Below are 15627 nucleotides of genomic sequence, written 5' to 3' on the forward strand. Positions count from 1 at the left end.
AAGTTATGCAATTATGTGTAGAAATGAAATGTGTTCTTGGCTATTTTGTTTTTTGAACACCCTATATATTTATTTAGACGCTTCATTAGTTGCGCCGACGGCCGGCGCTTTCGCTCTTATCTCTTCTGCTGTCATTCCGTGCGTCTGCTCCTGCTGCTTTCACTGTGTGCACGTGTAAAATTTTTCTAGTATGCCTTGAAGGGGAAGATTTTGGTGTCTGTGAGTGCGACCATGCTCAAAATGTCAGAAAAGCTAAGGAAAGGAAGAATGCGTGCTGCGCTTTTGTGTGGTGCGACAACTCATCAAGGAACAGCTCAGCGAAATGTTTCCGCTTCCCACCGGGCGACAGGTAAGCACTTTTTATTCGGTCGTTCCGAAGAAGCAAGCGCTATCCTTAATCGTCCGAAGAGGGCCTTTTCGTGCATAGCGTCGTATTTCCAGCGCAGCCTAAGAAACACTAGGGTCTTTAGAATTACGTATCTATGTATTTTCTAGTAACGGAACACGCCACCTAATATTTACGTATTGATGGTGCGCCTCAGATGTGCGTAATATTTGCTTTTTGATTGACTATGTTCACAAGCATGAACGCAGATACAAGTTCAAGATGGCTGGGCGTTCTGCAAGTGCTTAAACTTTGGCCGGGTGGCTAAATCGTGTGACAGACAGACAGACAGACAGACAGACCAAAATTTCTGTGTTCAAGTATCCCAAGAAAAACTATCGCATTTAAAAGCTACAGGGTGAATCGAAAAATTTTCCGCTGTTGCTCTACAGTGATTTTTTTTTTGTTTGGCACAGCCCATTTTTCTGTAATGTTGCAAGCATGTAAAGCTACTTGTCGGCAGTTTTTCGTGAGCCGATTGATGGCAGCTGACGCGCAGACAGAAATTGCGCTTCGGTATCGTCTGTGTTAGCCGTTGCTCATAATTTTTATTTTTTTTCCACGAGAAGAAAGCTTACAAATAATGTTTGCCGAATGTGCTTAAACGCTACTTCGACGAACTGCTTTGGCTTTAGACCATTCCGAAGCCCAGTTTCTTGTAGTGACATTACCACCTTTGAATATTCATTGACACGAAAGAAGCCCGCAAAACCATTTACGCAGCAGTGACCGCTTGCATGCCGTGTTACAAGAAGTTCTAGTTACCTGCGCGACGGTCGAGCTGCGCTTCGCTTTTCAACCAGTACCAGAACAAATTTTTGGGGTGTCTGCTTCGCATTCACAATACTTGTTTCGCTTTTACGTGTTGTTTATTGATATCCATGGTGGTATTTCTTCCATTTTCTAGGTGTGACGTATGGCCCAATGACGCGCGCTAAAGGGGAGCCCTGGTGGGGCTGGCATGAAAGCAAATGTACAACGGCTACCACCTCTGCTCGGACTATTTCACCGGATCCTAGAGTGTGTGAGCTGTCGTGCTGAGTCGAACATGCGCACATTGTGGACCAAATTTTCTTCCTCATCACAAAGTTTACACTGTGACGTGAATACTTCTGTGATGCCACTTGCCGTATAGTACGGGTAGGGTGGCTATAATGGCTAATAATAATAATAATATCTGGGGTTTAACGTCCCAAAACCAAGATATGATTATGAGAGACGCCGTAGTGGAGGGCTCCGGAAATTTCGACCACCTGGGGTTCTTTAACGTGCACCTAAATCTAAGTACATGGGCCTCAAACATTTTCGCCTCCATCGAAAATGCAGCCGCCGCGGCGGTGGCTATAATGGCTAGAACGGGGTTTGGAAAAACCGCCGTCTGTAATTTTCGCCACATAACCTCCTCTTTCTTACTGAGCGATCTCCCCGCCCCCGGGCATATTTGCCGATTTAGTCTGTAGTTCAATAAAACCGAGTGGTGGGCTAGTTGGTACTCCGTATCTTATGTTTCGGCGTCCTCGTGTTTCCTTGCGCTGAAACATAAGTTAGTCTATAGTGTGCTGTGATTTCGTGGTATGCGCGCATATGCTCTCTTCTCTTTGTAATTTCGGTGATTTGGGAGGTTTCGGGGGTCAACCGGTGAGACCTCGGACGACTGAGTGAGCCTCCTCGTTCGCTTTAAGTACCTGGTGAGCGGGTGCCCAGACGAGCAGAATCACCTTTCTGGGCCGTTCTACCCTGTTTAATATACGGACGGCAGTCTCCATCGCCCTTCCTTATTCATAATTTCTCACAGCGTTTTTGGAGTCGCTGATGACCACCCGAACCCCCTTTCACCTGATGGCCAAGGCTATGGCCACTTCCTCGGTATCTACCGTCTCGATGCCATTGACTGTGCGTCGCGCCATTAGGGTTCCCTCTTCCCTAAACGCCACTGACGTGTGTGAAGTACTGAAGGACCTACTACGCGTTTCGAAGGCGATCTGCACACCTATGTACCTGTTCACTTTGTTGATGCTGTAGTGGACGATCATTAGGATGATGGAGAATTGTGGTCTAGCCCTCTGTGATGGTTGGGAAGCTTTAAAACCATCCACTCATTACGCAATTTGCGCTTGTTACGCCTGCTGCGGTTCTACTTTTCTGCCAAGCAATATTACATCTGTTAATGAGTTTCGTCGCCATACATGATGCTTGTAGAGGTTCTTTTTCCGAAAATGCTTCGACCACTGGCGTGGCTCTGCGGTACAAAACTTGCTTGCCGCGCGAAAGCCTGGTTTCGAATCTGCCTGGAACCCTGTTTTTGTTCTTTTTTATGTAAATGTGCGCGATAGCTGCGACGGACAACGGAGGCGGCAGCGGACATATACGCCGACAATATCGGCTGTTCTTTTGAGCTCATAACAGCTTGCGCTGTAAAACGAAGGTGGCACGTGCGTGCGAGATTCATTGATGTCGTACGTCGCCGAGAAAGCCGTGTTTCTTGAAGGTTGTCAATGGTGCTTGTTTATTGACTTAAGCAATGCTGTTTTCTCAAATATCAAGCGTTAAATTATTTCCACGTATATTACCTGCCTCCTCTCTCCTCTATTTGATTCGGATGAGACATGAATGCGTCAGCGCTGCCTTCATTACTTGCATAATCCTCTGCCATGCGTGGTTAGTTCTTTGAAGCATTCGCTACCAACCGGCTCCAGTCAGCGCTGTATCACTTTATCGGTTCACCCTGCAAGAAAATAACCTCCGAGAAACTTGATAGCAAAACTCTGTTCGGGAACGAGCATGGTCCAAACACTTTTCACGCACGGAAAGGGCGCGTCGCTAAACTGTATGGACGATGACGAAATATCTGTGACTGTTTTTCATCTTGTGACTACTCATGTATACACATTGTTCAACAGGCAGTTGGGCTATGGTGTGGCACATCAGATGGCGCCTTTTTATAATGCGACGCGAGAATTAAGGCGTATATAGCCTTGAGGCGTAAGCATGTCGTATGAACAGGCCTCGCGCCCCATTGAGATTTACATAGAAGTATCATGGCAAATTAACTTATGTGTGCAGTCACGGAGGCATCCGGATTGAAAACAGAAACGCTGTGTCCGTTTCCCTACATTTTTACTCATGCCCTAGCCCTTTTCTATGATGAACCTTTACAAACTATCTTTCTGATGTTCCAAGTTAGGTGTAAAACATGGCTGATGGTCCACGTTACCCATTTAAGAGGACTTTGCGTGGCCATGAAAGCATATCGTCCGAGATAACTTGACTCACAGGCGGAATATGAAGGTTTTTGGGATATGACATTATCACGGCAACAACGAACCAAATTCAAATATGTTTGCAAAATCGCCAGGCCTGCGCGGAACACGCAGCACACTCACAGCGAATGCTGGAAGAGCGGCCTTTCTGGAGCCCGTTGTTTACTCTCTTTGAGGCAACTAACACAAGTACATATGCAAGGAAACCACAACGCCATAAACGACCGTAACTTTCCTGAAGTAGGCAAGCGCCCACTATGCCATTATTCGTCATTCTGCGGATAAGCGAGGTACTCGCTACACATCTGTAAGTCATAATGTGCACTTTGTGCTGTGGCTGATGACGATGAATAATTATGGCTGAGCCTTTTACAATGGGTTGGAAGAAGTAAACGACCAAGAACACAATGCGAAATTCACATTGTGTGACGCCTGGTTCTTATTTTACTCTTCTACGACGCTGTGTTACATATGTTAACAAGGTTCCTTGACAGACATGACAGCTGTATACGGATTTTTGCGAAGGAGTTTAGGGCACCAGCGTGGCTCTGTGGTAGCAAGCTCGGCTGACACGCAGAGGGTCCGGATTCAAATCCCATCCATTCCTGGAATTATTTTCTAATTTCTTGCAATAGCAGTTACGGACACCAGCGGCGGCGGTAGCGGACAAAAATTGGCTCTTTTTGTGATCTCATACTGTTTTCGCTGTAATATATATAAGGGCCTCAAACACCATCACTGTTACCAGAGCCATAGCCAAGAGCACAGAGTGGCGGCGGTAGGTGGCGGGTGGAAGCAAAGAATAACACGCACCACCGGTGGTATCTGTCGCCCAGGTTGACGCAATCGCTTGATCTTGAAAAGCGAGGTTGAGGGCACAGAACCTTACCCTGTGTTAGAGGTACTCATGCTTGGTTGATGATGATAGTCAGTGAGAGTGGTCGACGTTTCTAGATTTTTTTCCTCGTTTCATTTTTTTCTTATTTCGCGCTATAGCGGTCACGGTCCCCGGCAGTGGCGGCGGCGGACAACTACACCACTGCCGTTGCGATCTGCTAACAGCTTTCGCTGCAAAATCAAGGCAATGGCCTATGTTGGGCAGTGTTCTACATTAAATTTTTTTCCCTCCATAGGAGAACAGATGTGACCCGAGTTGAAAGCACAAGAGGTGAAGGCACAAGACGTACAAACCGCTCCCATTCACGAGATAAGCGCGCGCGCACGGGCTACCACGCCTTGCAGGGCGATGTACTAATAGGAAGCGCGCGCGCATCGCAACGAGCGGGGCGACGACCTTTGAAGAGTGCCCTTCGTGCCAGGGGCGTAGCCAAGGGGGGGGGGGGTTCGGGGGTTCAAACACCCCCCCCGAAATTTTTCAATTTTGCTTGCGTATATATATACACACACATAAAAACGCACGCACGAACATACATAAAGTATGGTTGAACACCCCCCCCCCCCGAAAAAATTTCTGGCTACGCCCCTGCTTCGTGCCATCTCTCTGGTGATAACGAGAACACGTTGAAGTGCAACCGAGCTCTGGGTACCGCCAGCGGTAAATGGCGTATGTAAATAGCTCGCCGTTAGTGTGCTGGAGAACGTCCGCTTTGTGGCCGAGTTGTTTAGTGCCGCGCGTTGTGGAGCGAGGGGTCGTACGTTCGATTCCCGCCGAAGGAACTTTCTTTTCTAGGTTTTTCTTTGTCATCTGTTAGTGTAAATTTTACAACGTCATATCCCTGACGTAAATACGTTAGTGAAGTCTTGGTGAACCCCGGCTACTTAAGCCAGGTAAATGTCCTCTAGACTTGACCTCCTAACGCCTCATCGCACTTGCCAGCTCTTTTGGAAAAGTGATAGAAAGAATGGTATTGACTCGCTTAAGGTGGTACCTGGAGCACTATAAGATATACCCTGAGGCTATGACCGGCTTTCGGCTAGGGCGGTCGTTTAGAGATAACGTTATCGACCTGGTTTCGTCTGTGTAACCGCAAAAAAGCCTAAAAAGATTATCTGCGGCCAGGTTCTTGGACGTGAAAGGCGCATACAAACAACCTATCGCATGAAGCCATTCTGGATGTCTTCGGCAATATTGGATTGGGGGGCCGTGTCTACCAATAGACTGACAGCTATTTGAAGGGCTGGACCTTCTTTGTACAGGCTGAAGATGGTCCAACAACGCATCAGTGCAGTGGTCGTGGCATGCCTTAAGGTGATTTCTGAGCCCCACACTTTTTATCCTAGAGCTTCTCGGCCTGGTTGACGCGCTTCCACGTTATGTTCATCTATCATTATATGTTGGGGGTGGGGGGTACTATCACCCCCTGTAAAGTTGTTTGCGCCTCATGGAGCACGCACGTCTCGCGGATAAACGGCAGTTAGATTAAACGGCGACCGAGAGAGATGTGGCACTGTGCTCGCGCGCGTTAGTGTTAGAGCGGTGGTGCCTGCTGCGCCGCCGCGGAGAGGTTAGGCCGGCGTGCAGGACAGCAGGGAGTCCTCTTTGGGGTTCGGTAGCGTGCGTGGATGGTGGTGGGTCCGTGGGGCACGATACCGCGGCTCGTTTCCCGCGGGCCCCTCGTAGTGAGCCTCGTAGCTACGCCACATTCGCGGTGCATTGAATGTCTTATGCTGTCTTGTGTTTGTTATGTTCTCTGTGTATTGTATTGGTACCGCATAAGGTTACTTAGCGAGTTAATAGTTATGTATTAGATTTGGCAGGCGAGCTCGTCGTATGTAAAAGAGGTTAATAAACGTCTACGCGTTGGTTGGCCGGACGGCGTGAACTGTGTCTGTGTGCTCCGAGAGCTGCTCATGTCATCACACCCCACATACAGATGACATCTGTATCTGGGTTTCGGGGGAGACGCGTCTCCACGTAGGTGCCAGGCTTCAGAGAGCGGCTACAATGACGTCAAAGTACCTTCAAGGACGGGGGTGGGAGCTTTGATGAGAGAAGTGCTCGCTTGTTGCCTTCACGCGCAAGGCGATAGGTCCCTATGTTATTAAAATAAACGGACACGCCATCACTTATGAGAAGACCCACTGCTTTCTGGGAGTCATAGCTGATCGCGACCTGTCCTGGAGCCCTCACATTGCCTACATGAAGAAGAAACTGATTATGATCACCAACGTACTAAGGTGTCTCGCTATAAAATCGTGGGGTGCATCTGTGCGACCGATGCTTCAACTTTGCACCGTTCTTTTCCTCGTGTTCATGCGCTACAGCCTACCTGTGCTTTGTAAAACCTGAAGAACTAATATATGTGTCCTCAAGTCGCTTCAAGCTCAAGCACTCAGAATATACCTTGGCCTTCCGAGATGCGCATCTACAGCAGCGACTGTCATCATCGCGCGTGACCATCGAATGACTACATACATACGCGTCGATGCTTTGAGAATGCACTTCAGGCATTTCGCTCGGATTCCATCGCACCACCTCGCCTCACTTCCAACATCTGGGCCGCACTCTCCGTTCACCGGTACTGTAGCATCACATCGCGCAGTGCTTCCCTCGAACTTCACGGATGCAACAAGACCGCCGTTACCATTGTGGTGCCTAAAGCCACTCGAATCCCTTGCCATTCCTGGAATCCAAAAAAAAGAACAGTCGCCATATTTAGCCCTACAACAGGCCACACTACTGTACCTGCACGAAAAACACAACGGACGCCTTCACATATACACGGACGGTGCTGTCTCTTCTGCAGCTCAGCAGGGGTAGTGTTTATTCCCGCGAAGTCCGTCACCATAAAATTCAAAACATCGCATTTGACATCATCGACGGCTGCAGAACTCGCCGTCATCCGTTCAGCACTAGAGTTTGCAGTTGAAGAACCTTCGCAAGCTTGGTCCATCTCCTCTGACTCCAAGGCAGCTTTGCAATATCTTATGTCGCCATCTCTTTATGGACCTAATGAGCAGTTAGTTGCTGCTATAAGGCTTCTTCACCACCATGCAGTCGAGAAACAACACAGCATAGCGTGTTAGTGGATACCGGGTCATTGTGGTATATACGGTAACGATGTTGCGGATGAGGCCGCCCGATCTGCACATGACAGTGACCACTCTGCAGATATACCGTTCTCCAGAACCGACGCAGCTACAAGGCTTCGTTCGCTGGCACGTGAACTCACACTTGCGCAGTGGAACTCCACACGCTCGTCTACCCAGCTTGGATCCCAATCTCCAGATCCGTCTTCCGTCAGGAATATCGCGAGCTGAGGAGACGCTTCTGTGCCGCCTGTGGCTTGGCGTGGCCCTCACGAATGCCTACTCCTGTCTGATTGGAATGGCCAACAACTCTACATGCAATAACTGCCGCTGCGAAGAAACGATCTCCCATCTTCTGTATGAGTGTTGCCGTTTCAGTGCTCCGAGAGAACTTTTCTATGCGTTAGATAAACTTGATAACCGCCCTTCGTCGGAGCAAAGGGTTCTGAGACCTCGGCCGAGTCCGTCGTCAGCACAGAAAGCTTTGAAAGCATTATTGTGCTTCTTGCGGACAACTGGTCTTAGAGACAGACTCTAAGCAGTGTCGTATTCTCCTTCCTTTTTCTTCTTTCTTTTTACTTTTCTTCCTTTCCTTTGTGTAACATCTCTCTTCTACCATCTTTTATCCCCCCTACCCATTACCCCAGCAAGGGTATAGCCATCCGGTCTAAGAATTGGCTAACCTCCCTGTCTTTCCGCTTGTTTCTTCCTTCCTTCCTTCCTTCCTTCCTTCCTTCCTTCCTTCCTTCCTTCCTTCCTTCCCGGCATAAAACATTTTCGTGTTAAAAAAAGAAAAGCAACATGGTGTCGCCTCAAGAAGTAATAATCTTCATGAGGTCAGCGCTTCCGGCCTTATTATTCGAACAGCTAGTTGAAGCTGAGATTGCGGTTTATTGGTGTAGGTCATTAAAAAGGCTTTTCCGTGTCGGGCACAATTAGTGTGCATGTACTATCGTGAGAAATATGAAAGGGAACACGCGAGCGCGTGGCGAATAACCTCAAGCCCCTATTCGACCGATACTCTTCCGGCGCTGTCAAAAATAAAGAGGAAATGAGGATGCTTGTGCACGAACAGTTGTCCCTCCCACGACACGTTTGTTTTTATGATGCACGAAATATACGACCCAACTAACAACCTGATATTGCAGAGCCTGTTGTAGCACTCACGCACAGCGAAGGGCCGTAACATGTTTTTAAATAATATTTAGCTATATCTTGATTTTATGTCTTACACACACGCACACAAGCTAATGGAAAGGCTGCATTTTGCGCAGAGCTGTAGACAGCAAGGTCTGAGTACGAGTTATTTGGTATTCCAATTCAAATTGTGAATACAGAGCAAGGGAAGACACGGGACAAAGAGACCAACGAAGACAAGCGCTGACTTCCAACTAAAGTTCTCTTCTGAATAAGAAGCAATTTATGAAAAAATTGGCAGATCCCACGTACCGTGGGAATCGATGTTCTGCGAAGCATGCGCGGGATGTTGACTGTGGCGTAATTTTTCTCATTGAGCGAAACGTTACGGAATGACGCTAGAGAAATACGGAAGTGGTATACGCACACTCATATGCTGAGGAGTCGCATATGTATTACATAACCAGTTGTTTACAGTTCCGTAACGATGCCAACCGCAACATGGGTGTTGCCAACAGCAGACGCGGTAAGCGGATATGTTGTGCTTATATTCTTCAATACTGGATAGCGCTGATCCGAACAGGACAAAGAAGGAACACAGATGCACAGGACAGGCGTTCCTCGCAACTAAGCTTCATTCAGGAAAGTTTCCCTAGATATGTACACAGCCGAGTGGCACGCGCAGGCACACTGCACGTACGTTACAGTCACAGTTACAGATGTTATGCTTATACCTGTCCGTTATGACGCAGAGGACGCGCACGTTTCACGAACCCGTGTGTATGTGTTGAAGGGGTTCTTGACAGTTCTTGAAGAAGGTCATCATCACCGTGGTCAGTGAGCACCAGCAGCTGGACCGGACTTGTTATGTGGATCAGTTCGTGATCGCGGCTACGAGGAGTCTAAGTGTAGTGAAGTGCGAGGTATAGTGCAGCTGGTGGAAATCCTGGATGCCTCTTACCATGAAATGATCTATGCCTCCTGTCGTGGATGTGGCAGCGAGGTATTTTGATGCCCTCTCCACATCCAGGCTATCACGCAGTATAAGGACCAAGCGTTGTTGGGTCTTGATAAATGAGTGTTGAAGTCACTGGTAATGATGAGAGGCCTGGTTCTCAGCATATTTATTGTAGGAAACATTGACCTCGCTTTCAGCGTAATCCACGTGGTCCACGTTGCGAAAAACGTGGACGAGTGGATGCTAGTTGAGCATCTTCTAGGGGTGTTCTGTCTTCAGCCCCCTCACTTTCCCTGCGTGCGCCGCGGTGGTGTAGCGGTTAAGGTGCTCGGCTGCTGATCCGAAGGTCGTGGGTTCGATCCCGGCCGCGGCGGTCGCATTTCGATGGAGGCAAAATACTAGATGCCCGTGTACTGTGCGATCTCTGGATGTTAAACAATACCCGATGGTCAAAATTTCCGGAGACCTTCGCTACGGCGTCCCTCATAATCACGTCGTGGTTTTGGGACGTAAAACCCCCACAATTATTATTATTATCACTTTCCTTGCATGTCAATGTGTGTGTTCGCGGTTACTGTGTTGGTTGCGACTCTGTATCACTTGTGGCACATACCCGCATAACGTTAACTCTGGTTTACGGGTATGTGCCTCATGTGACTGAGAGAAAGGGTTTCATGACGTAGGCGAAAGGTATTTTGCGTTATTCATGTCATGACCAGTGAATCGTGTTCGTCATACAGTGATCCCCTGCTCTGCCAATTTTGGTATATTACATGTAGGGGTGTGCGAATATCAAATTTTTCGAATACGAATCGAATACGAATATACACCTTCGAATATCGAATCGAATATCGAATATCAAAGGAAAAATGCCTCCATAGTAACAATATTTTATTTAACATGTATCTATTTGAAAAAAACAACATTAACAGCCTGACTGGACACACAACATACATTGCTATCTCCAGAACACAATGTCCAGGCTAGCACAATGCACATCACAACACAAGCAAATATCACGGCACAATGAAAGTAATGACTAGATGTTATGATTAAGAAATATGAGTTGCTCCACATGATCAGGCAGCAGGCGCTCCCTTCTAACAGAGACAGCTCCCCCCCCTGCCACTGAAAAGGCACACTCGCTTGGAACAGAAGTGGCTGGTATAGGGAGGTACATGGGGCAAAACTTTGCCAGAGTGGGGTATCTGAAGATGCCTACAGTCCGCCACCAGTCACATGGGTCACTGTCTTTCTCCAGAAGTGGTCCCGCATAGTGAACGAGTGGTAGTGCGGCACGTTACGGCCGCATAATATTGAAAATGTACGGTTACATGATCGCCAACAGTGCTGCACGTCGGAGACGCACCAGCAATAAATCATACGTATTGGGGCGTTCGTCACAGGCAGATATCGTGCCTCCGTGTACTTACAATGTTTATCGCCCCTCTCGGCAACGTTTTTAGCTACACGAACGCAGCAGAAATGTGGAAGACAAGTTATTTTATGCATGATAATCGAATCGCATATTCGAATTCTTCGAATATTCGAAGTTATCGAATATTCGAAACTTTTCGAATACACAATTTTCGAACCGAATACGAATATTTCGAATGTAATATTCGACAAATATTCGAAACTTTCGAATATTCGCACACCCCTAATTACATGTTATGGAGACGACCAGGAGAGTGCCCAGACGTAGGCGGCTAGATAGATAGATAGATAGATAGATAGATAGATAGATAGATAGATAGATAGATAGATAGATAGATAGATAGATAGATAGATAGATAGATAGATAGATAGATAGATAGATAGATAGATAGATAGATAGATAGATAGATAGATAGATAGATAGATAGATAGATAGATAGATAGATAGATAGATAGATAGATAGATAGATAGATAGATAGATAGATAGATAGATAGATAGATAGATAGATACGTAGATAGAAACGCCCAAAGTGCGTGAGGTTCGCTAAGAAATGCTTCGCATTTAAAAGGACACATGCGATAACAACCACATGCGATAAACGACACTCCCTTCAAAACACGAAGCCAGCATGAACAAGCGCTCTGAAACAAGAAAGCAGGAACAGCGCAAGAACAACAAGTGTGCATGTGTGGGTGCAAGAAAGCAAGTTGCTCAATTTGGGCCTTCACCTGCCTTCTGTTTTTTTCGGCGCTTCTGGAAGGTGTACTGCGATTTTGATGTATTATGGAAATTCCCTAACCTGAGGCCATCGCCCAGCTTTATGCCTGATGCCTTTCTCAGTCTGCCCGGCTTTTGCTAATGCGCGAACCTCGCCTTATGTCGTCCTAATTCATATAAAAACATAGATATCTAAACAAAACCTGTCTGATCCCTCCGTCATAGGAATCGGTATAACACGAAAGTGAAACGTGTCTTCACAGAAGTAGTGCTTTTCGTGTAGTGATATATGAGAGCTTGCACAATGTCTATTTGTGTTTGGCAGCTATAGCACCGTTTGACGTGGATGCACCCATGTTGACGCCTGGTGGCATTTTTCCATCGCGACGACTAACGCCCATCATCATGATTAAACCGTTGTGGTAACTGAAGCTGTTAAGATATATTTGGGCACAGCGAATCGTGAATACCGCGTAAAGATGACATCAACAAGCTCATAATCAACACTGGTACTCGATATGCACTTCTTCAAAACATTCGTCAATTCAGGAGAGAAGCGGCACGGTGTGCGCTTTCTAGTAATGGGTACCCGACGCCTGTGCTCATTTATACACTACCATGAACACTGCGCTTCAGCAACACGGGAGGGAGATGTTCGTAGCTGGAGCGGCAAACGTGCGCGTCCCGCTGACTTCTGTCTTGCTCCACCAAGGCACGACATTCGCCCGTCGAAATCGTGTCCTTTCTGCAACGCGTATTGCAGCAGTTTTGTTAGTCGGTGCTCTCGCAATCGAAGCAGTCGGTGGCGGAGAATTCCCGTTCCTGCATGTGGAGTGTTCCTCGCTGGTATCGATACGCTTTAATAATAGCCACCAAAATCGCACGGACTGTCGAAGTAATAACCGCTACAAAGGGTCGATCGTGACCCATTACTTCTTTTCACCTCTCACAGACGGCGGCACCGCCCCGCTCCGCCCCGCCTACCTGCACAGCCAACAGAGAGCACCGTGCGAGAGAGAACGTGTGGAAGATATAAAACGCGTTCGTGAAGTGTCCAGCATATGCCACGGTAGCTTAGTCGGTTACCGTCGCGGTCGCAAGGTTGTGCGTTCGATTCTCAGCGGTGGATCTTATTCTTTCTCACCTGTTGGCGTCCATTTTATCAGCGTCATATCCATAACGGAAGTACGTCACTGAAGTCTTGGTGGACTGCGGCATAAAACACTTTCGTGCTAAAAAGCCATGCCTCTGACTAAAGTTTACTTACGGTCAGCTACCTGTGAGCTGCATAACATAGTTTCGATTCCCGCTAGCACTTCAACTGTTTTCAGAATTTTGGTTCCTCTCTCGTTAGGCCTATTGCTGGAATGAACGCCATGGTTGCGAATTTGTTGGCCCCCTGGCGGCAATTTTGCAGCACTACGAGGCCAAGTGCGCGTTCCATGCGCTGCTGTTTCAGAAGTAGACATGTGCGGCAGACCCGAAATCACCGGCGGTGGCACGTGAACGGCGCGGGGTTCATCGGACCGGCGGCGGCGCGGCGCGGGGAGGGGGGGGGGCGGAAGGGGGAGAGCGAAGCAGTGAATGCGATAAGTACACGCCGTGATGTTACATGAACGAGGGCTAGCAGCTTACTCTTTCTGCTCCAATCTCACTTAACTCTACAAAACGCTGGTGTATGGCAATACGGCCGCTCCCGGGAGAAAAGCGGTTTTCGGTCAGTTTGTCGTATCAGTGGCCAGAGCCCGAAGCAGTGAGATCACAGCGCTCACAGCGCGTAGAAGGTATACAAGCCGTTCGCTAGGGGATGTCTGCCGAAATAGCGTGCGTGCCAGCGCTCTCGACCGCGCCCTCATAGTCAAAGTTCACAGTTGCTGCTCGAGTTACGCAGTCCCTCTCCCCAGACATCCCTTCTTGCTCCTTCGCTCAGCAAATGACGGGCGGGGCGTTTCCTTCTGCTTGAGGAGCAATCCAAGGCAGGCCTCGCACGCGGGATGATTTTATTCCGTGTGACGGAGATGGCCAGCTTGTTTCATCTCTGCTTTAGCCATGTTCCTTGTCAACGCTCGCGAGCTTTTACTCGCGGGTAGAACATACAATGCGCGGAGCGATGTTATCGATTGAAAGTTTATACGGAACATGAAGGCGACGGTGAAAACTTGTCCTGAGTGTCCATACAATTGCTAACGCAATAAAAATATACAAAAAACCGTGGAAGCGGGCTCGCCTTTTTCCTGGAAAGCTGCATCGTCTCCGCTGTAAAGAGTGCGTCCGTTGGAAGAATCATATAATCCGGCACCTTTTCCATTGGTTTCGTTCTTGCCTTCAATACCTTTCTTACAGGGGACATATCCTCGACACTTATTTCTCCATAAAGCACGCGTACAATGTCAGCACTAAGCGTTGGTGCTATCATGATTTTGCGCTTATCGGCTACAGTCTATCTCTGCATGCGCGGTCGCAAATGCACAAAATGGAGCGAAATCAGTTAACCGCGCGCGATAGTCGTGCGAGAGAAGCAAGAGCGGGTGGGGGGCTGCATAGAAAAGCAGTATGGGAGACAATTCACAACTGTTATTTCTCGTACATGGACCAGTCGAGAGTATGTACCCTGATGATGTCACGCGAATCACTGTTCTGTCATCACGAAGTGCACCAAAAGACAAGAAACGCCAAGAGAGAATAACGCGCTTGTTGTTTTTGCTTTTTGTTGTATTTTCAGAGGCTGTTAAGACCTTTATAAAAAATTACACCATCTCCCGCTAAAGGGGACCATGAGGCGATGCGAAGCCGGAGCACTTGCACGGTCGCGTTCCGTTGGCGTTCGTTGGGCATGCTACCGACCTCGCGTCGTGGAACGCGAAGAGGGACGCTACGCGCGTCGTATCTTCCATCTAGCCTGGCCGTTAATTCTCACAGGGCGAGCGGGGCACGCGGTCGACAGGCGGGCGAGAGGGGGGCAGCGTAGGAGAGGGGAGAGAGAAGGGGAGGGGACGCGCATGCGCTCGAGCTCATCGCGGCGTTGCGCAGGAGAGAATTTCGGCATGTCTAGCCCGCGTTTCAGAGGAAGAGTGGAAAGGGGGAGGGGAGAGGGAAAGTGGAGAGGGGTAGAGGAGAGGGAAAGTGGAGAGGGAATGGGGAGAGGGTGAGTGGAGAGGAGGTGTGTGGAGAGGGTATGCGCATGCGCAGTAAGGGTGGTCACGCCGCACACCACCACCGCCGGATTGAGCTCGACCTTAAGATACTTCGCATCTAAAACAGGGCATGCAAACACGGACACAGGAGAGTAGTCAAGACACCACAAGCGCCGCTAACAACTGAAAAATCACACAGCGGCGGAAGCGAAGGTAGACACAAATATTTATCTGCGCATTCCCACGTAAGAGGCCATACCTATCAACCAAATGCGAGTAGTGGTCTACGTGAGAGATAGCTGTTCACTCACTCGGATTTTCTCTAATGTCCGTGTTTCCACGTCATGTCTTCTTAACATGAATTCCTAGCATCTAGCTGAACTGTATTACAAGTTTGCCATTCTCTTTTACTTATGTATTTATTTATCGATTTACTCGAGTAAGAATGAAAGGAAACAGTGTACTAACGCACCGATATATATATATATATATATATATATATATATATATATATATATATATATATATATATATATATATGTGTGTGTGTGTGTGTGTGTGTGTGTGTGTGTGTGTGTGTGTGTGTGTGTGTGTGTGTGTGTGTGTG

The sequence above is a fragment of the Rhipicephalus sanguineus genome, chromosome 2 (genome assembly GCF_013339695.2).
Source record: "Rhipicephalus sanguineus isolate Rsan-2018 chromosome 2, BIME_Rsan_1.4, whole genome shotgun sequence".
Classification (NCBI taxonomy): Eukaryota; Metazoa; Arthropoda; class Arachnida; order Ixodida; family Ixodidae; genus Rhipicephalus; species Rhipicephalus sanguineus.